General features: G+C 34.6%; 1 protein-coding gene and 1 long non-coding RNA gene across 5 annotated transcripts in view; one reads left to right on the forward strand and one right to left on the reverse strand.

Moving 5' to 3' along the window:
- The window catches only part of LOC123527772 (alkaline phosphatase, tissue-nonspecific isozyme-like), a 125,391-nt gene that overhangs the window by 66,884 nt on the left and 36,866 nt on the right, over positions 1–21,641 (forward strand). The gene's annotated exons all lie outside the window — the stretch shown is intronic.
- LOC123527771 (uncharacterized) lies at positions 13,910–17,321 on the reverse strand. The gene is made up of 2 exons (XR_008367160.1): positions 17,214–17,321; positions 13,910–14,325 (listed from the first exon to the last, which is right to left on the reverse strand). It is a non-coding gene; the product is annotated as an uncharacterized LOC123527771 (long non-coding RNA).

The raw sequence follows: 21,641 nt of genomic DNA on the forward strand, positions 1-21,641 counted from the left end.
TGGAAACTCTCCAGAATATCTTTCTGAACTTCTCATAAAACAAACAGACAAGGAACTTGCGTTCTTCAAATTCCGTTACTGGGTGTTTCGTTGTTCCTTTTAACAAGCGCAAAACGTTCAGCGACAGAAGTTTTGGTACTGTTGGACCTAAACTCTGGAATGAATTGCCTCTCGAATTAAGGAACTCAGACACAATAGATGTTTTCAAAAAGAAGTTGAAAACTCATTATTTTGGAAATTACTTTGCACTCTTTTAGAGACTGTGACTGTAATTTTTAAGAGATTGAAGTAACGTGAACTGGATTATTTTATTGTGTAAATACATTCGAATATGAACTATATTATAACAAATACAAAATACAGTTGTTTGTAATAACTTCTGGACATGTCGCAATAACCCACTTATTCTTACTTAATAACAAACAGCTGTCTTACTGTATCTTAATATTCTAATATTTTATTAATCTTATCTGATGTCTGATCTTTTTTTTAATGCTTACTAAATAGTTAATTTACAATGATATTTATGCTCATTTATGTTATATGTCATTAAATATCTTAATTTTGTCGTATTTTTATGTATATTTGTAAAACGCCACTGAATATGTTTTGCGTAAAAATAGGCGTTTAATCAAATAAAACAGTTTCAGTTTCAGTTTTTCTTCTCCTAGAAATTCTTTTTTATGCTTATTGTCAAATATTGACTGTCAAATAGTAATTGTCAAACGATTAATGCTACTTGTTTAAAATTGGAAAAAGCTAACCAATAAATGCCAGATTCTTATATCTAAGTGCTCATTTCAAATAAAGGGCTGATGAATTTAACCTTTAAATAGTCACCGGCTTTTGTTACATGCACTGGTACTTTTTCGAATCTTGAAATAAACAGTTTCAGTCCTATGTACCAATGGCAGGCAGGACATGTTACAGCTTTGTATCAGACTGATAGAACATAACATGTATTCACATAATTCAAAGGAGCATTTATTCGTTTAAAGATACAGAACATTAATTAACTCATTAAGTGAAAGAATTTGTCGATTAGCAGTTATCATTAAGCAATTTGACATTAAGCATCTAGCATTTGGCATTTAGCATTCAATATATGGCATATACCATTTGGTATGCAGCATTTAGCATTAATAATTTTGGCATTTAGCATTAAGTAATTGGCATTTGGTATTAAATATTTTTCACTTAGCATTTGGTTATTAGCATGAGGCATCGGCCTTCCATAGTCTTCTATTATGGAGGGTATTATCCGCCACAATACAAACTTACATATTTCAAATTAGTAAATGCAAAGTTCATGCACCTAGATGACAACTTCTAACTTCCTGTGAATGTAATTTGCTTTTTTGCACCTTTCAAATTGTACGCCGTATATTTCTTTCTCTAAGTTATAATTTGCTAATCACTAACTGTACAGTTCATAATACACTTTACAATTATTTTATCAAGTGTCATTGTTCGCATATTTTCATTCAGAAAGTATTTAGTTTTCGTACTTTCAAACTTAGAAGTTATAATAGGAAACTTGTCTGTACGCATTTAAAACTTAAAATCCGAAAACAGAACTTAGAATGGTACCAGTGATATTGGTATCCAGCTACATAGAAATTATAACAAAGACGGAACCAGTAATACCGGTTCCCTTTGAAGACAGAGGGCACTTCAATGGGCTATTCCAGAAAATATCCGCACCCCCGTAGAAGGCATTTCAGCCCATAGATACCCCCTTGGACACACCCCTAAAACATGCCTTCCATAGGTTGTCCAAGGGATGTCTGTCTAAAGGGGGGAGGTCTTTTAAGACGGCTTTTCCAGGGAGGTGTTTCTCAGGAAAAATGCTCTTTCCATATAGGTTGTTCAGGGGGTGTCGGTCCAGGGGCGTCTCTGGAAACAGCTTGTCCGGGGGTTTTCAGGAAAAATGCAATCGATATAGGTTGTCCAGTGGTTGTCTGTTTAAGGGGGTCTTTTGAGACGGCTTTTCCAGAGAGGTGTTTGACAGAAAAAAACGCCTTTCATAGGTTGTCCAGGGGATTGGGGGTGGGAGTCTGTCCAGGCTGTGGGGGTTGTCTCTGGAGACAGCTTGTACATTGGGATGTTTTTTCAGGAAAATATCTTCCATAGGTTGTCCAGTGGGTGTGCGTCCTGGAAGGTTTGTTGAGATTAATTTTTCGGGGGTGTTTCCCTACTTATGCTTGTACTAGGGGGTGTCCAAGAGGGGTATTTGTGGTATGAAATGCCTTCTGTAGGGGGAGGGGGCGAATAATTTCTGGAATAACCCATTGAAGTGTATAAAAACTGCATTATCACCATTTTATAAAGTGTGAACTTACATTACGTCTTGTGTCGACGATAAAAGAAAAAATAACTGTAGAACTGACTATATACTGTTTCAATATCGCTATGAACAGCTAAAATAACAACACCATCGGCGACCTCCAACTTCGTCTTCCAATGAGAAATCGTTAATCTTACATTTTTTTACGCTAGGCGGCTCTGTAGATTATGACGAAAAGTAATACATTGGGTAACGATCTAATATAAGCATCCTTGATACAAGATTTGTTTTAAGGATGGACCGATAAATACAGACGTTTCAAACCTTCCAGGACGCACACGTCAACCACTGGACAACCTATATCGATTGCATTTTTCCTGAAAACCCCCGGACAAGCTGTTTCCAGAGACGCCCCTGGACCGACACCCCCTGAACAACCTATATGGAAAGAGCATTTTTCCTGAGAAACACCTCCCTGGAAAAGCCGTCTTAAAAGACCTCCCCCCTTTAGACAGACACCCCTTGGACAACCTATGGAAGGCATGTTTTAGGGGTGTGTCCAAGGGGGTATCTATGGGCTGAAATGCCTTCTACGGGGGTGCGGATATTTTCTGGAATAGCCCATTGAAGTGCCCTCTGTCTTCAAAGGGAACCGGTATTACTGGTTCCGTCTTTGTTATAATTTCTATGTAGCTGGATACCAATATCACCGGTACCATTCTAAGTTCTGTTTTCGGATTTTAAGTTTTAAATGCGTACAGACAAGTTTCCTATTATAACTTCTAAGTTTGAAAGTACGAAAACTAAATACTTTCTGAATGAAAATATGCGAACAATGACACTTGATAAAATAATTGTAAAGTGTATTATGAACTGTACAGTTAGTGATTAGCAAATTATAACTTAGAGAAAGAAATATACGGCGTACAATTTGAAAGGTGCAAAAAAGCAAATTACATTCACAGGAAGTCAGAAGTTGTCTCCTAGGTTCATGGAATATGTATTTACTAATTTGAAATATACAATAAAACAGTTCGTATTGTGGCGGATAATACCAAAAAGCAGTGTGCATGCATTCACAGGAAGTTAGAAGATGTCATCTAGGTGCATGGACTTTACATTTACTAATTTGAAATATGTAAGTCTGTATTGTAGCGGATAATACCCTCCATATTCTATACATATACAGGCAATTTTTATGGATTTGTATGGAGATACTGTGGAAGGCCGGTCCACCATGCTATTTACAAATGCCAGATACCAAATAAATAGTGCTAAATGCCAATTACTTTATGCTAAATGCCAGTTATGTAATTCTAAATGTTACATGACAAACGCTTTATAATTCACTTAATGTTAAATGCCAAAATGTCAAACAGCTTAATATGCTTATTACTAAATAGTGAAGGCTAATCGACAAATCGTTTAACTTATGAATCTCTGTCTCTTTATTTTATGAACGTAACTTTTAGTTATCTAAGATATTTAATATTCTTCCAGTCTGACTTAAAACAATAACATCGTCGTGTCATTATTATGATGCTCTAACTCCATTTCGGTAATTTGTGGGAAATTGACTTTGAAAATTTGGTCTCTTATTTTCTGTGATAAAAATGGAAAATATCTAGATTTTTTGGCTGGACATTGCTTTGGTAACAACTTCAGGTGTCCCATTTTCATGATATCTACCGGTATCTCGATTTTTTGGAAAATTAAACTTTTCATTTGGTGCTTTTTCCAAATTCCAGCATTTCAAACGTTCAGTATTACATTGCTTTTGAATATAGGACATCTTAAGATAACAAATGATAGCTATTATGCAACAGGACTTAGCACTATGTAAGACAGAAAAGTAAGTGTTTAATGTTACAGTATTTTTCAAGAATATTGCAAAAGATTGTCACTTGATCTCCGCTGAAATGCAATATTTCTTATTATAACACTACTCTATCATCTATCATTTAACATTTCTTAGAATAACACTGGTCTATGTCCATATAATGATGGGCATAAGACATTGTATTACTAAGTTCAACTTCAGTTTAAGAAAACAAAGAAGAAACTCCATGCTATTATGTCAATTAGAATTGTCAGATCAATGAATGGAACAGAGCTGGAGATAGGACTTGAAATCCAGAATCCAACGGTATATCATAATCAATTTTCATAAAAACTGAGTTAGAGCATCGTAATAATAACACGACGACATGTCCTAGCAGCCAAAAGAACATTGGAAGGAAAATGTTTATTATTTAAAATTTAAGAAAATAAAGATATTTATTGAGATAAAGTTATGTTACAAAGGCCAATGACTTTTTGGAAGATGGATCCATACACTGATATATTCAGCTCTTATTCTTTAAGGCCCGCCCGCTCAGCTCAGTAGGTAAGAGCGTTGGTCTACGGATCGCGGGGTCGTAAGTTCGATCCTCGGGCGGGGCGTATGTTCTCCGTGACTATTTGATAAACGACATTGTGTCTGAAATCATTAGTCCTCCACCTCTGATTCATGTGGGGAAGTTGGCAGTTACTAGCGGAGAACAGGTTTGTACTGGTACAGAATCCAGGAACACTGGTTAGGTTAACTGCCTGCCGTTACATGACTGAAATACTGTTAAAAAAAAAGGCGTTAAACCCAAAACAAACAAACAAACAAACTTATTCTTTAAATAAGCAATTAGCATTTGGCATTTGTCATTTTGTATTTCTCAACAATTAGCTTTCGTTTATCGTTTGACAATTACCGTTTGACTGACATTACTTTACATTCAGCAAATTTTACGTTTGACAAATGGCATTTTAATTAACGATTTATGATTATAAGCAGAAAACAATTGGCATGGCGCACAGCCTTCTAGATTTGCATTTAGTGGGTGCAAATACTCAAGTTTTAGATGATCCCTTGACCTTCATAATGGAAGGAACAAATAGACTATTGACATTATTGTGCTTGGTCATGACCTCAAATGTAGCGCTCGCTCTTAAAGTATCTGTAATCGTGTTGTATTTATTTGTGATGTTACCTTTCATATAAAATCTAATGCGGAATTTTTATTTTTCCTGTTGATTTATAATTCAGGTACAAGGTAAGACATACTTTTCACAAAGTAAAAGCAACCAATTTTAAAGTTTTAAACACAATTTTGGCAATATCGCGACAGTAAAGTTTTGACAATGGAGGAAGACTTCAGGTGCCCCTCCAGATAATAATTTAGGAACGGGCAGGGACCCATCTTCTATATGCCAGGTCAGCTATCTTTTTTTCATGAACGAATTCTACATCCGAAGTGAGTTTTTTTAACATATAATGGTAAAGGTAAGTGATTCGAAGTCAGCAAATGTAACTGTTTGACCACGGAAGCTCCAATGTAAACATGTCTGTCATAAACACATCCATTCATACATTTATAAATATCGGGTTCACGATCTAAAATGTTATAATTGAAACAAGTATATCGATTACAATTTTACATGAACAGCAATTAGCATGGTTAGCAAATGGATCGTCGTTACGCTAATCTCATAGTTTGGTTATATAAGAAATAATAAGTTCCCAAACGTGGTTTATCGTAGAATAACCCGAGATTTGAGTTCTTGTGCGTGAGAATATATCAAGAAGGCCGTAGGCCTGAGTGATATATTGTTTCGCATAAGAACGAAAAATTCGGGTTATTCTACGATAAATCACGCTTGGGAACTTATTATTTCGATTCTAACACGACATACTAGTATCAAAAGTGTTATAAAAAATGGTAACTACTTTTTACGACCGTGCTACGCACCTGGATCGGATGATGTCATTGCACGCGAGTGGTTTATTGCAGAATAACCCGAGATAGATTTTGCTCTACATGTATGTAGGTTATTTGCTGGTCGTGTTAGAATGTAATGTTGGCCGTAATGTTTATCTGAGTAGGCTTTTTAAAGGTCCAATACTAAGGAAAGTGAACATTTTAATTTCTTTTAAAAAGCACAGAACTATTTCATTTTATTGGAAAATGAAAGTTGGTATGCAGAAATTCGAAATAAATCGCAGTATATGTACAATTATTTTTCTATGAAGTATGAAGAAAGTTTAAAAAACCTGGGGGTCATTCTGTCGATTCATTGAAATTTCAACATAATACACATACATTTCTTTGAGTTCCAAAGACCTTCTGTAAATTTTGACCTGCCAATCTTCATTATTTAGTGTCTTGCAGAAGTCAATGCACTGACTATGAAAAAAATTGCCAACTCACTTTCCCTTAGTAATGGACCTTTAATTCCATTATTACCTATCTTTACCTCTACAGATGCCCCATGAATAAATCACCATATCTTCACATTTTCTATATATATACGGGTGTTGACTTTGTTGCAGCATTAGTTTAATGGATATCTGCGTTTATTTGCCATGATGGCCGATGCAGAGGACAGACAGAAAATATCACATATGAGGTGATAGTATGTTTTGGAAAAAATCTAGGTAATGAGCAAACTTTCATACTTGGGCGAAGGTTTTGATAAGAGTATTGATAACTAGTGTGAAAGAAAGGACTCATTTTGCTGTCTTTGACGCTTTTTTATGTTTTGAAAATCCGTCAAGTAATTTGGAAGATATATGCAATATTTTACCTGAACCGGGACCCTTTCTTTGTGTGCACGGTATCCAGAAGTAACGACCGTCGGCCATCCTGCATATCTGGTTATATGTTAAGTAGGAAAACATTTCGCTTAAATCTTGTTTCCAACATGACACTTCAAATTTAATATTTCAAGACAGATGGCAAGATGGATAAAATATCTGTACATGTATATAATTTTAGTTCATATTTTAGATAATATCAAAAGTTATGCTAAACTTCTACTTTACGTCACGTTTTTATGTGAAATTTTGTCTGCATATTTTACAGACTAAACGGTGTTGTTGTTTTTTTAAAGTGTTTTGTCTTTTTAATTTTATAAAGAAAACCTATTAAGTAAATCTGCTTTGTACTCCTTGAATTACTTAGAATTTTTGGTTACTATTAATTTGAAGTACCTTTTTAACATAAAAAGATATAAATCCGAAAACATTAAGAGATGTGGGTAACGCAGTGTCTAAATATGATATAGTCGAAAACAAGGTTTTATCAAATGCAGATTTTCTTTGAAACAATGGAAAATAAATAAGTCAGCAACTATTAGAATGAAATTAAAACGAAAGTTTATTTAATATTTTATCTATAAGGTAATGGGTTCCAATTAATTGAGAACAAATAATTTGATTCCAAAAGTATTTTATCACTCAAAGAAAGAATTATGAAACAATTCTATAATAACTTCTCATATCTTATAATGAGTTATCGCCCCTGATTTTCACAATTTACTGACGATTGTCATTTCGTATGCCATAGCCAGTTGAAACTTTCTTTTTTTTATTTAATTGAACAAAAACCAGCCTAACACTGTCTGCTGGTTTACAAGTTCAGAATTGATTGCAACACAGTTAATATGAGAATCATTATGTGAGTTAAACAATTTTCGGCCTGTTGGTATAAATATGTAAATAAAAATATTTTGTACTTCTTAGTATGACATATCTGGCAAGAAACTATACACTATGTTAGAGAAGAGATATGCTAAATAGATATAAAAGTTACCACAACATTATTCCATGTACACTTTTTGAATTACAAATATTGACAGGTTGTGTAATTGTAAAACATCGTAAAAAATGCACATTTTTATGCCCTATTTCAGGCATTATTTTTACAATAAAGACATAAAATAGAAATAAAAGGGCAAAGATATTTAGAAAATTTTGTTTTCTATAGAGTTACTATTCTCGTGATAAATTTTATCAATTTTATTATACAGACAGGCTTCCCTTTGTAAATAAACGGAAATTTGAAAAAATATGGCGGCAATATTGGCGGTCATCTTGAAAATTTGGTGATTCCAACTAAGAAATGGATTTTCTTAAAATTCATATATCATAGCTGTCAAATGCTTGGACACAAATAAGTAAATAAAAGTACCCTATCTTTTGGACTAATCACTTTCAGATGTTAACACGTAAAGAAATTAGTTCCTATGTATATCGACATTCAAACTTGTAGAGAATTATTTCCGGGTAAAATTACATTGCTCAGTTATTAAAATAATGCTTCAAATTATCATATTCACCACCCCTTCCTTTGTTTACTTTTACAGACAATGTCTCGTAATTTGGTGTTTATGTAAAATTAAAAACTTATCAGGGTAATTTGAAGAATTATAAATTCATATTATCAACACACTTTATACTCTTCAAAATGATGATGATATAATAAATAAAAATCAAGGGAAAACCTAATTTCAGAAAATTTGCATAAAGCAGTTTCAGTAATATTCTACCGTGTTGACATATAACAGGGCACCGTTCTTAAGGTTAATGCCGAGCTCATACTGATATATCAAAAGAATTTTATGTGATAAGCCACATAATTATGATTTTCTCACAGACCTCCATTATAACGTTATAACGGGTGCAGCCTTCCATAAATCGATGATTTTTCAGCAGCTATTATAGTTCAATGAAAGTGAAGGACTAAGCCGCGTCATGAGAAAACCAACATAGTGCGTTTGTGACCAGCATGGATCCAGACCAGCCTGCGCATCCGCGTAGTCTGGTCAGGATCCATGCTGTTCGCTAACGGTTTCTCTAATTGCAGTAGGCTTTGAAAGCGAACAGCATGGATCCTGACCAGACTGCCTGGATGCGCAAGCCAGGCTGGTCTGGATCCATACTGGTCGCAAAGTCACTATGTTAGTTTTCTCATGGTGCGTCTCATATAAAATAAATATTTTCGTGTGAATGATATGATCACTGTGTTCATCGCTGGCATGGTTTGATAAAAACGCTCAACTTCACTTTTTTTCAGTACATTTCATATGTAGCAAATATTGTCAAAATGTATCATAAAATACTACCAACAAAGGAAACAAAGTTTAATATTTTTGTTGTGTTTGTTTATATAACTGATGAAATAAAAAATAAGTTTGCATTTACCTTATTCCCCGTACATTACGGTTATTTTTTTTTTATTTTGTGGCATTTGACCGGAAGCGATTCTTCTGCTGTACTCAAGATGCTGACTTGATCTTGTCTCAAAAGATAAATTATGTAACAATCTAATATATAATTACAGTTAATGTCTGGATAGGTGGAAATGGAACGAATGAATCAGCAGATACTTTCAAGTGGTTGGATGGGTCAAAAGTGGAGGACGGGTATACAAACTGGATAACAGGTCAACCGCACCATCCTGTCGAAGAGACAGTGTGCATAGTGATGTATGCAAGGTTACATCACCAATGGGGCGATACTGTTTGCCATAAGTCATTTTATGGTCTTTGTCAATTTGGATAGAAATAATAGAAGTAGCAATGTAGTCTAACCTGTTTCTGGCGGCCACCGGAGGGACTGACTAGAGACATGTGGCCAGTATATGAATGTTTACAACTATGTTCACAAGGCGGTTTAAAACTATGTTCACAAGGCTAAGTGTTTCTAATGATGTAAATTTATATGATACACACATAAGCCAACATCAAAGTGATGCAAAGTTTTAAATAGTCACTAACATAAGTATGTATTACAATATGAAAACTTCTGTAGTTGAGTGCAATTTTCTTTTCTTAAATAAATGATGAATTCTTCCACTTCTTAACACATGCTAACAATATTATGTACATTTGGAAATAGATAATGATTCAAATATGCCTTCTGCAGTGAACAAACTAGTTCAATTTTTATATCGTTTTGGGCAAATTAAGCCTGTCGCTAGCAACATTTTACTCAAGCAAAGAAAGTCTTTACTTATTACATAGTTAGGTGTTTCAGACTGTTTTTTTCATCTGAGACTTTGTTTGCACCGGTACAGTAGGAAAAACATGCTGTGATTTTACAACATATGGATTTTGGTGACCGTTATAGGGCATTTAGATAAATATATGTCCTCTTGTCCCGTTAGAGGCTTTCAAACTACCTAAAGGACACTTCTACGCACGAGCACGCTACAAACAGGTGACCGCTAGTGCAGGTTAGACTGTATGAAATAACATTTGTGATTTTACATATTGGAGTCTTTGTTAGTTTGAACAGAATAATATACAAATAGCAATTTTGAGACGATGATATTTGTGCTGTTTCCATGTTGTGCATTTTTTTAACATAACAACACCGCACGCTCGGCGCGTTCCTTGTCTCAATCTGGAACGGGTCGTTCTGTCAGAAAAAACGAATAGAATGGTCTGCTCCACACTAGAATGGTCGGCCTACAATGTAGTCAAAGTTCCCCTGTTCACATACTTGATAGTTGAAAAGGAACAATGATGATCAAACAGCAAATAAAAAATCAGGACTATTTGTTTAGGGGGAATGGCTTCTACATTATACGCATAAAAATCTGTTTAAGCTAGCCTTCCAAGGCGGTGCCTTTCTCTGTTGTATATTCTTCCTTGTATTTTACTTATTCATGTAAGCGGGTTTGCTTATTTTACAGCCTGATATTTTGTAGTTTCCATCCTTCTAAGCTTTACCAACATCTGCATTTACCATACAGAGTTTTGCATTTTGCCAAATCAATCATGTAATCTTAACAGTAGAAGTAACTATTAGAAGCAGTTTGTCTTTTATTTCCTAAAACGCTTAAACTAGTACTTAAAATTGTCTTTAAATATATGCAGGATTTTAAGCTTTTACACGTTGTGTAAAACTCAGGTCCGCAAAAAGTCCAATTTGTTTGGTAGACGGTGGGTAATTCATCACATTCTACCAATAGGCATTTCTAGTCTATCTTAAACCGGATTATCCTCTGTAGGGGGCATCTCATGGTGTTCAAGGTAAAATAATTAGGCCAAATGAAACAAGTAAAATTTTGATGCAGAGCATCAAGTCGCCGGAGAGCTGTCGGCTAATATTTGGAAGATTGGCTTATAAAGCTATAACTGCTATTGTGGTGCATTGCATGCTGTTGAAAGGCTGAAAAAGGTCGCATCCTTGATGAAAGTTACCCCAAAACCGTTACGCTTTTACCATTTTAATATTTTTCTTTTGTTTACAAAAGCCACGCTAAGCCTCGTTCTGAAACCTACGCACCAGCATCCTCAAGAATAAGAACGGAAATCTACGACGGCAAATATTTTTCACATTTTCAAACAATGAATGCAAAAGATTCTTGTAACCGAAACATTTCAACAAATTATGTTATATATCTTCTAAAGAAAGGCCCATAGTTTGACAATAAAGTAAAAAAGAATCACGAAATTTATAGACTGTTCTTACAGGTTGAAGGTCAGTAATTTTGTCTCGTATAAAAAACGACAACTTCAAGTCGTCTCCACATATCTTTATAGAACATCACTTTTTCTTGCATCTATTTTTCATGAAAGTTTTATCACAAATAAACGACAAAAATGAAAAGAAAATAGGTGGTTATATAGTTTCTAGTGAAATTCCAGTCAGTTGTGGTCTGCTACCCTAAAAATGGCGCGTATTTGCTCTTATCCGCACAATAAACCCCTACTTTCAGTTTCGATCTGCAAAACTTGCAATGTGGGGTGTATAAACATGAAAACCATCTCATTTCATGCAGAATGTATTCTAGCTGTGAAAAAGTGTAATTAAAGCACTGGTCCTACATGAGTTTGCGCTAGAAATGGGAAAATTAGGATCTATTTGATATGGACTTTTTTCAACTACACCACGGAAGCACATTTTCGACCGAATTACTGACCTTATTCCTACAGACAAGAGACAGACGCAAATTATGTCTTTAGACTGTGTTACTTCCCTTGTCTTACATGCGCTCATGTAGATTTGTCGTCTGCAGTAGTATATTCTAAATATACGCAGCGTGACTTAGACAGACTCAGCTGGAAATCTCTAGCAGTCGTTAATTTATTAATGGGATAAGTTCTTTATACATTTTTCCTATTTTCCTTAAAATGCTATCTTTTGAAATAATATAAATCTTACGCAGTTTTCAGCTCCTAATTCATTTAAGTAAGCATTTCAATAACTGCCTTATATTTCTTTTATTTACGATATCATTTTTTCATTGTCACATTTTAATTACTTCTCTATACCAGTGTCAAAAGCTTAAAGTGTATCAACTACAGTCGCCGGTCCCTACCTGCGACTAATAAAACTTGTTTAATCGGGGTGGGAATGTGCAATTAGCTTATGAACATATAGAAAGCAAGTTTTGGATAACGAAATTATAACTGAAAGGAAAAATATGATTCTGTGTCACTTTTGTGGAATGTTCTTCAATGACTCTCTTTATCACATACTGTTCGATTGTTCCAGAACTGAATCCAAACGGCAGTTATTCTATTGACGCATTGAAACAAAGTTTGGCCAAGAAATGATATATGAATTTACACACTGTTCAAATGAGACTAAGTTGCAGAACTAATTGGTAGAAAATTGGATTCAATTACTCGTAAAACAATACATAAACACTTTCTGCGAATAGCTATTTGCTTTATTAGGTCATAATTTCATAAAAGACTGAGCATGCACAAAGCAATCAAATTTTTAACATCTGAAAACATAAGAGTCTTAAGAAATTTAGCTAGTTATATATAAAGTGCCTTTGAAAAGAAAAACAGAAAATATTATGTGTATTTATTTAAACGACACCGAGTAACTATAAATACAGACAGTATTTAAATTTTATACTTTATCTTCCTGATTGTACTTCTATCGTTCTGGAACTAAAATACATACTAGTAGTCTCCAGTCACAACTTTGCAATTGTTAGGAAATTTATTTATTTATTATTACATACACATTTTCAGTTTCCATTTACTTACAATGTAATCTCAATATTTCTCTCAAATTTAATGTCGAAATTGTGATGTCACTTTCATGTACAGTACAACCTCTCCAGAGCGGCCCTCTCTTACGCAAAAACCTCTCTATATAACATCATCAAAATTTCCCTAAGCTAAAATATACTATCAAATTTACGTCTCCAGAACAACAACCTCTACCTAACAGTAACGACTAAATATATTAAACACACACACAGGCGTTGGCATATTTCTATGAACACAATGAATGTTACTTAAAAGCGTTGTTTGGGATAATCTGTTCCAAGAACAAAAACATTCTCTCCCACTGATACATAGATTTATATATGTCTTCTAAAGTCTGTTAATGGATATTTGATGCAAATTAATAATGTAAATATTCGAAATAACACGAAGTTTTACATGATAATCGACAAATGAGCCACGCCATGAGAAAACCAACATAGTGGCTTTGCGACCAGCATGGATCCAGATCAGTCTGTGCATCCGAGCAGTCTGGTCAGAATCCATGCTGTTCGCCAACAGTTTCTCTAATTCCAATAGGCTTTGAAAGCGAACAGCATAGATCCTGATCAGACTGCGCGGATGCGCAGGCTGGTCTGGATCCATGCTGGTCGCAAAGTCATTATGTTGGTTTTCCAATGGCGCGGCTTAAATATTTGTGTTAACACATCTCCTTCTTGTTACACGTGACTTGCTACTAATTTAAAACCGTATGAAACCTTATTTAAGATGTGTTGTTTAAATAGTATAAACATACAAGTGAACGACATTAAGCTAAACAAACTAATCAACTTCTTTCTATCTGCATTAATAAATCCCTTTCTATTTTACGTTTTGTTTTAAAAACTATGTCCCGTCAAATCGGAATGGTTTATGATCAATATGAGATATTCAATTGTTAGAATATGATTAATATCTTTTAAGATGCCATTAAGTATTCCTTTTAACTGATCCAATGTTTTCCAATTACGATACGGTTATATTCTTAGAATTTGTGTACATAAACAAGCATTGACCGTGTGAATTCAAAATCTTAAGCGGATCATCGTATATGTACATCATTCAACAGTCGTTTCCATTGTTATATTTTTCAATATTAAGACATATTTGGCATTCATAAGCTTTGTGTATACAAACAGTCATAAGCAAATATTCATATCCTTTTATACTAGTCCAGGTTTTTTATAGTCATCAATGTTGCCTTCATTCTGAAAACAAGAAACACAAAAGTTAATTAAAAACATCGCGCAATACTATTTTGATTTTAAAGTAGACGTATAGTGTCAACGTTCAATTTTTATATGAATTGTGCCATGAGAAAATCAACATAATGGCTTTGCGACCAGCATGGATCCAGACCAGCCTATGCAGCCTGTTCGCTTTCAAAGCCTATTGCAATTAGAGAAACCGTTAGCGAACAGCATGGATCCTAACCAGACTACGCGGATGCGCAGGCTGGTCTGGATCCATGCTGGTCGCAAACACACTATGTTGGTTTTCGCATGGCACGGCTCATATGCTCAATTATCATCGCAATATTCATTCGAAGAATTGCTTGCTTTCGCTTACCCATATGATAACTGTTCCTTAATTAAATGTATTATAATTATATTAGTACACTTATAAACGCTTGGAAATAAATGGATTTCGTTGAATGACTGCAAATAAAAGACAACAAAAATGATTGTATTTTTTGTCCTGAATTGTATACAAGTGTAATCTATTTAAGAAGTAGCTGAACAAAGGAAAAATCATAAAAGAAGAAGGCCATTTAAGGCTTGCGTTGGTGTCATGAACACGTGATACATTGTAAAGGTTATAGTTGAGATGAAAATCATTTATCCGGGTATGATGAAACATGATGATTGTGTTTAGTACGTAAGGCAACAATTTACCCCGAACGATAGGCAATGCATGAAATGAAAGAGTCAGCCAAGAGGAAGTAATTAATGTTACCTTCCATGGAATTGCAAGCACATATCTTTTATTTATAATTTCGGACTTTGCAAATAGATTTGTTATATTTAAATTAACATTTATATGCTACTTTGTAATAGCTTATTTTCACAGAGTATCGAAACGAATTTTAAGAATGCCAAAATGAAAGTATGATATTTTTGTCGTTTTAACCATATGACAAAGAATCCAGATGTTAACAATCAACAAAAGCGATCGCAATCGATAGTTCTGTTTTATATGTGAGGTAATTTGACTGGTCTACGAAGTATTAAGATTTTCTATCTCGGTTTCTCATGGCAATATACACCGGAGGCTAACTGCTCTATTTTTTAAATTATTAAGTGCCGTCAATTATAGCTACTGTTTTCGTGGCTTCTTCTCCTCAAAATAGATTTGAGCCGCGCTATGGGAAAACCAACATAGTGGCTTTGCGACCAGCATGGATCCAGACCATCCGCGCAGTCTGATCAGGATCCATGCTGTTCGCTAACGGTTTCTCTAATTGCAATAGGCTTTGAAAGTGAACAGCATGGCTCATTTTAACAATTTTCACTGGTTCAGTATTGAAAACATAACATTTGACCATATGAAACTAGAACTTTAACTGTAACGAAATTTAGTTGCTCTGTGGAAAGTAACTCTAATTAATATCGAACAATTTTTTTAGTCAATGATGCTTCTAAGCAAGTTTAGTGAATGCACATAGCAGATTAGCGAGAAAAGCCAAAGAAAGGATACTTTTGAACTGACCCCGTAAGCATTCATCAATTGTCCAGTAAAATAAGTTGTTTGAAGGTCCTTTTTTATTTTTAGCTGTGAAACCCTCTTAGTGCAGTAAGTAGCATCTTACTGAACAAACTTAAGAAAGGTCTGTCAAATGGTGCTGCGGAAGAACATTGGTGAACACCTATCATGAGGTTCATAAGAAAAAGTTGTCAATTGTTTTTAATCTGTTAGCTCTAGCAGTCCTTAGAGCAGGCAAAAAAAAAAAAAAGAACAGAAGGACAAAGAGCCTATTCAAACATCCCTGTTCAAAGAATTTAACCCTAAAACTATTTGAATAACCAGCATGCTTTGGCGGAAGTCCATAAAAAGGTTCACGTGAAGAAGTTTTGTGTATTTTATCCCTGCCGACACCTAAGTTCAGTCATGCAGAGCTGTCCTCAAACATGCACTGAAGGTTTAGGAGTATATCACCAAAACACAGAAATATGTTATAAACGAACAACATCGTTACCAATATTTTACCTGACCATTACATGTTCTGCCGTACTGCCCCGTACTTGAAATATTCTGAAAAAGTTGTCATCCTTCGAAAATGAATGCCATTTGTAAAGAAATAAAAATAAACAATTGCTGAAAACTGTGTTCCACCTTGTTATGTGAAATTTAAACACTCGCACGCTATTGCAAATGCATCAAAACGAACATGTGTAACAGTTCCTTGAAAATGGTGAGTTTTTAAAGGCGTTTGACTGTCCGGAAGTGGGGCCCCCTTCAGGCAGTCCTTTTCCGGAATTCAATGTTTATATCAGCATACTGACACTTGTTTTGTAGAGTAATATACACGCTATCATTACAAAAACTACAAAACAAGTGTCAGTATACTGATACACAAGTCCACAAGATATCCTTCTGGGCATAATAGCAGGCAGAGACGTAAACAAGCTGGATGGATATCTCGCATGCCTTAACTTTACACCTATACTGAGATGGTTTTGAACACAGGCCGGTAACAGAGCAAGTGAATCGAATTTATCTACCTTAAGCACTCGCCTATAGAGGATCCAAAAATAACTAAGTGATTACACATAACAAAAAAGAAAAGAGTAAGTGTATAAAGACCTTCCACACAATAAATAATATCGTCCCTTTTTTTCAGGGAAATTGCATATTACGACGTACATTTTGTATGACCCAATCTTTCGTAAGGTTAATTTGTTTACAATCTGAAGGGCAAAGGATATAAAATTATTTGAAATATACAGCTTTTTACGGATATATATATATATATATATATATATATATATATATATATATATATATATATATATATATATAATGATTTGTATCAAAACGAAAAGTTAGTATTTAAATTAAGTTAAATACTGTTCAACGGAATTGTGAGATATTTTACCTTAGCTAAAATTCACAGCATTTACCACAAGAGCTAATCTCCTTCCAGGGCTTAGGACATCTTTTAAAGCAACCACATGCCTCGTGAGTTTCATCACTTGCTGTAGAGAAATGGAAATAAAACAACTGCACTGTAATAATCACTCTAGAAAAAGTTGTTATTGTTACGATTGAGAATAAATATTTATTCGAGAAGAGTACTTTCACTCTAAAGGATCCTTAGTGATATTTTGCTGCGAAAAGGCAAGTATATTTATTAATGGTTAAACCTAAATACCACCGTAAGTGAGCGTAAACACATTAATACACCTATGACATAACCTCAAGTACGCAAACCTCGACCGGACTATTTTCTGTGAGCGATAACATTATAATGAGACAAAGTGAATGGTCAAAATGTATTATTTCTACAAAAGAGATATTGCATAAAGTACTTGAGATCGCTGTGTATCTTATTGTAATATGACTTTGAGGTCATTCATTGTTGTTAGTTTTAATCATCTTATTAATAAATAAAAACAAACTTTCAATTTCACAATACCACTCTTTTAAGTAATAACTTAATAACCGCGAGAGATGTATTTTGTGAAATCTGTATTTTTTCGCATCTGCTATTTTTGCATTGTAATTCGAATTTATATACCTTAAGATAGAGTACAAACAAAAATTCTAGTTTTAATGTTCATGATATGATCAAACTTCAATTTTAAAGAAAAATCATTTTAGCCAATATCAGGAGGTCAGTGCCTTTAATGATAATAAAGACACAAGATACCCCTCCGTACACTATCATATAGGCATGGATGGGCACCTAGCTTGAATCACCAACTTTCTCAAAGCAAGTTTAAAGGCTTTTCTTACACAAAAGAATTTTACACACATAGCCTGGTTTCGACCCATTCCAGGTAATTACAATTTAGCGGCCGTAACCATTTGCCCATCGAGGTTACCTAAATAGAAAGAGAGGTGTTTTATCATACTTACTTGGACAGCAGTGGCGGTCTTTATTGTTGTCACATGTTCCGACAGGTCTCTCAAAATTCGGACAAAGTTCTGTCTCGACAACGTACTTTTTTAATGGCACGCATTTTTCCTCACAGTCTGTTTGAATGGAAGATATTAGTAAGTCCATGTACTGAAATTTTATTCCGTCCAATAGTAAGCATAACTATCTGATAATACGACTTATAACATTGAGTCGCATACATAGGATTTTGAAACATAACCTAGAAGAGAGCAATAACACGGATGACAACTCGCTTTTCATTTACTGACTAAAATTTTTTTTTTCAGTGGAAGGCCATAAAAAGGACAGGGATGAATGCTTATTTGTTAACATTAACATGCTTAAAACTGTGATTTTTCCACTTTCCACGACATCCCACCTATTGTTACCTCTTACACTCCTTTTTTGCAAATAATTAAAATGTATTGCAGCTCGTTTGCTATTTTTTTCCGTATAGTTTTTTTTTTGTTGCGGTCCTACTTTACAATGCATGGCTCAATGGCTGTCTTTCGGGTGCTCTGTGCTTTGATAAATCTACCCTTACCGTTTATTTTTTTTAGTATATCAAAGTAATAGGAATGACCCATTGTAATATATAATCTCATTTGGTAAATGATTTAATAATATTATATAATAATAAGAAAAAAATAATTTGGAAGCCGAAAAAAAGGAACAGTGAAACTTACCGCAGCAGACACAACTTGCCCCAAATTCACCAGAGCGGCCATACGGAAATGGGAGTTGTTCGCAATACTTGAAGTCGCTGACACATACGCAGTCACCAACTGGTTTTAATTATCAAAAGTGTTATGAATAATTCACAATAAATATAAATAAAATTGGCAATCTTATCAGTTTTAGGAACTGTAATCTGTACAAATGTATCTGTCAGTCTGGTCAGGATCCATGCTGTTCGCTAACATTTTCTCTTATTGCAATAGACTTTGAAAGCTAACAGCATGGATCATGGCACGGCTCATATATAATAAAATCCTAGGAAAACGACAATAGATGCAACAGTGAATCCCACTGATTATCACGTATTCGTTTTAGAGTTAGGTATATAACTGCAAAATGTATACACGGTGAAAATCGTCTCATCATGTTTTGATGATTTAATCCTCTATAATTAGCCATTCTTATTTGATGGTGCGGTGACTTACAAAGTGTAAGGCTCCGTGATGTTCTTTCTCCTTAGAATTCTGCCGTGCAATTTTCTAAGCCCTTAAAAGTTAGGCTCTTGTTTTGTGCTCTGACTTCAGACAATTTTTTGAATACATTGATGTACTTCTACCTCATATTGACCCTCTGTCTATGTCTAACTCTCTAGTCTCTAAGGAACGTGTTATTCAATGGGTTTGAATCACGATACAATTTTTCTTTAAAAACGAGCAGTTGCAAATTCATTACCAAGCTTAGAACCAGCTATTGCAATATGAAAACCTTTGCAAACGCACTGTATACTTGAATATCACGAGATTTACCCATACAAAACCAATATGAAACGGATACTGCTCATCACTGTATATTTTGTATAAATATAATATCACCTTTTAATTAATATCTCGGTGAAAACGTGTCATTTGCAAACGTTTATGAACACCTCTCGTATATACATTTGTAAAGCCAAGAAAGAGACTTTTTTCTACTACATGAAAGTTGTTATGGTCGATGGTATACCAGTACATGTACTTCTCAAAACATTCAGTCTTGGTAACGTCTCCTTTCTTATAAAACAAATTCGTATGCACGAGTGGACACATGACTGGACATGATAATACAAACACGGAGTACAATACAATACGATACAACGAAACACAGAGTACAAATATGATACAACGAACCACGGAGTACTGATACGTCTGCTTTATGTTTGTAAGAATATATAAATAAAATATAAAAACTGAATTATTCCATCAAGTTAAATAATCAAGTGAACACTTGACTCTGCTACATATATATTTGCAAAATGTATCAAATGAGGATACAAATCACAGTACATGTTTTGACCTAAACGCATTTAAACACCCAGTCTGTTTGTTTGTTTCCTTTGCGTGTGAGTGTACACATTTGTGTGTGTGTGTGTGTGTGTGTGTATGTGTGTGTTTGTGTGTGCGTATGAGCGTGCGCGTGAGCTATTGCGTGTGCGTGCGTGCTCGTCAGTGCTTGCACTGCGATGGTTTGTGGAGCTTGGATTTTTTAAGCAACCCTAGGGTTGCTTAAAAATATATCTTTCAACTACATATCTTTGCGGTCCTACTTTGCAATGCATTAGTGTCTGGCATGACTTTCTACCTGTGCTTGGGGTGCTTGATGGTTCCATAACATATTATCTACCGTAATGTTTAACGATCTAGAATAGTACTCACAACATACCAATGAACAAATTCAAAACGGCAGTGATATCATAGACTAATTTTATATCCTTTAAAAACGGGCTCACCTACTGGACAACATAGTTTATTATCAAATCAAACATAATTTCAATATGAAATTAATAATAAAAATTTGTAACACAAGAACATGAAAGTTAAACAAATGAGAGAAACGGGAATCTCATAAGTAGAACAAATAGAATGTTGCAGCCCAAACGGCAACAATGTCGAGCCCATTGTTTGTTGATACACGGTCTGAATAACTTAAACATTTCAGCCAATTCAAACAAGTTTCATTTCAATATCTTGACCCAAACTAAAATTATTAAACAACGATTCACACAATAAAAATATTTCCAAGATCACATAAATGATCTTTATCAGGTACAAATATGTCAAAATACACCTAAAACTAGATGGTATTTTTGTCACAAGCATATGTCTCCTCCCTATGTATACCTTTAGCTCTGGCGGCAATTATGCATTGTGCAACGAAGCGAAACTTGCCGGCGATATGCACAACTAGGCTTAGTACTGATCACTCCTGTGAAGTTTCGTCGGAATCCGGCTAAGAGTTTGATCTGTGAAAGCCGGACAAGCGTAATGCGGACAGACGGACAGACAGACAGACGGTGAAGGAAAAAACAATATATCTGAGACATAATCTGAAGTACAATCCGTGTTGTACCAAAGAAAAGTGGTCTCGGTTTTCCCAACGGCCAATAATTTTTAAAAAAGGTTAAAAATCTACAAAATAAGCTATTTATAGTAACAACAAGGTATTTTTAAAAAAGGATTGTAAGTCTGCTAAAAGAGATCTGCCAAATAAAAAAAAAAGAGAAGAAATAATCAATTCATTGAGATAGGGGCCTGATGTTTGTGTGTGACACTCCGTCTCATCTGGGCAAACATTTATGCCAAATAAAAAAATGATTGTTCAATGTATGTCAAAACTATGGCACGGCCAAACTCTAAAATGACCTTGACATTTGAGATTGGGGTCTGGGAGTTGCTTTATGCATGGCAAAGTTACAGCCCATGAACCTTG

This window comes from Mercenaria mercenaria, chromosome 14 (assembly GCF_021730395.1).
Source record: "Mercenaria mercenaria strain notata chromosome 14, MADL_Memer_1, whole genome shotgun sequence".
NCBI lineage: Eukaryota > Metazoa > Mollusca > Bivalvia > Venerida > Veneridae > Mercenaria > Mercenaria mercenaria.